This window comes from Nanorana parkeri, unplaced genomic scaffold (assembly GCF_000935625.1).
Source record: "Nanorana parkeri isolate BGI_ZX_2015 unplaced genomic scaffold, ASM93562v1 scaffold538, whole genome shotgun sequence".
In the NCBI taxonomy this organism is placed as follows: Eukaryota; Metazoa; Chordata; class Amphibia; order Anura; family Dicroglossidae; genus Nanorana; species Nanorana parkeri.
In genome coordinates, this window is record NW_017306806.1 from 892,954 (window position 1) to 895,485 (window position 2,532).

A 2,532-nucleotide genomic window follows, 5' to 3' on the forward strand; every position below is an offset into this window, starting at 1 on the left:
CTCTCTGCTTGTCCTGCCGCGCCCCGGGGCTCAGATCTGATTTATTGTGTGCCCGCCGATCTGTGTGTCTAACACACAAAGCAAACATTGCGGTCAGTTTACACAGCAAATAAGGAAAGTCGCAGCCCTCCGGCGATAAGATTCTACCAGGTGCATTGTGGGTAGATGAGGACAGATCGTCAGCTCTCCTGTTCAGTCGGATGGAGGATCTGGGCTCCGGGGGGGAGACACTGGTATCCATCGTGGTGTGCAATGGCGTCATTGTGTGTGAGCGGGGGGGGACGGACGTGTGATGGAATCACCTGACTGACCGACCAAACAACTGGAATTCTGTTCAGCCAGTTCTCTAGTAGATCCAAAGCCGGGTCCTCGCCATGCACCGGGGATTAGTGTACCCTGGGGGAGGGTTTCTGTGCCCTCCCATTATAAGATTCTCCCTTGTATGTTGTATGTTGACTCTTCTCTGCTGCAGTCAAAGCAAAACAGCCTGACCAAGACTGTGATTGGATGGTGAAGGGGCAGCAGACTGTGATTGGATGGTGAAGGGGCAGCAGACTGTGATTGGATGGTGAAGGGGCAGCAGACTGTGATTGGATGGTGAAGGGGCAGCAGACTGTGATTGGATGGTGAAGGGGCAGCAGACTGTGATTGGATGGTGAAGGGGCAGCAGACTGTGATTGGATGGTGAAGGGGCAGCAGACTGTGATTGGATGGTGAAGGGGCAGCAGACTGTGATTGGATGGTGAAGGGGCAGCAGACTGTGATTGGATGGTGAAGGGGCAGCAGACTGTGATTGGATGGTGAAGGGGCAGCAGACTGTGATTGGATGGTGAAGGGGCAGCAGACTGTGATTGGATGGTGAAGGGGCAGCAGACTGTGATTGGATGGTGAAGGGGACAGACTGTGATTGGACGGTGAAGGGGCAGCAGACTGTGATTGGACGGTGAAGGGGCAGCAGACTGTGATAGGACGGTGAAGGGGCAGCAGACTGTGATAGGACGGTGAAGGGGCGGCAGATACAAATCTAATCTGCCAGGACGCTGGACCTCGTATACATTGGAGAAATATTGGGTGTGGAACCTGTTGGAGGCCAAATTCTGCACCCCACCAGTCTGACCGGCATGTACTGGAGTGTGCTGGGTTTGTCATGTGATCGTTCTTCACCAGCCATACAATCCTCTCATCTTACATTAAACCTCCTTCATGTAGAGGAATTGGGACACCGTCCCTTTAATTGGTTCTCTTTGACTCTCTCGTGATGCGGTTTGAGTGTCGGTTTGACATCCTGCCGCAGATTCCTGTGTGAGACCGCCATATCTGAGACACTGATCCTCCAGCATGGATGGCAAGGACGGTTTCCTGTGGGTGGCGGCACCGCGTTCCTCCTCTCCTGTGTTGGATATCGCGGACTTCAGGAAAATCGGCGTCATCTGGACTCGCAGAGGAAGGTGAACTCTGACCAGACGCGGACGACCAATGACGGGGAGGTGAACTCTGACCAGAGGCGGACCTCCAATGACGGGAAGGTGAACTCTGACCAGACGCGGACGACCAATGACGGGAAGGTGAACTCTGACTAGACGCGGACCTCCAATGACGGGAAGGTGAACTCTGACCAGACGCGGACCTCCAATGACGGGAAGGTGAACTCTGACCAGACGCGGACGACCAATGACGGGAAGGTGAACTCTGACCAGACGCGGACGACCAATGACGGGAAGGTGAACTCTGACCAGACGCGGACCTCCAATGACGGGAAGGTGAACTCTGACCAGACGTGGACCTCCAATGACGGGAAGGTGAACTCTGACCAGACGCGGACCACCAATGACGGGAAGGTGAACTCTACGGGCCAATGACGGGAAAGTGAACTATAAAAGGAACTTTTTAGTTGCCATGGTTACTGCAGTGTGCGCCCCATCCTCCGGCGGTGACATTGTAGACTCGATGATACATTGTGACGGCTGAGAGGACTTCATGGATTGGATTGGCGTTTTCCTGGCTCGGAGTCCGCAGTGCCGGCGGGCAGCACATGGGCCGAGCCGGGTGTTTCTGGAAAGGTCAGAGGTCACTTCTGATCCCGCTGGTGGAATTGGCTCCCTGCCGGCTCTCCTCGGCTTGTCACAATGTCTGTGTGCAGTGATGTGAATGTGTGTTCTGTTCTCTCCCGGTGAATGTGTGTTCTGTTCTCTCCCGGTGAATGTGCAGCGGATACATTTTATTCGGTGAGTTCCGTCTCCTCGCTGTTCCGGGTATTGTGCGGTGATCGGGACGTTCGCTGTGTGCACACCACACGCGTCACTCCGCCGGTGGTGGAAGTCGTCTCCTGGCCGCGGTTCAGCGCACACACATGTTCTCCCGATTCCTAACATGTTGTCAGTCGGGGAACACGACTCTCACGTCTGTCATTATGCGTGTCGCGTGGTCGCTGGAAATGAATTGCGTCTACAACAGTGAAAGATTCCTTCAGTCTCTGATCTCCCTCTGTGACTAGACATCGGCCTGACTTCTCTGACCGCACACTACACCCGG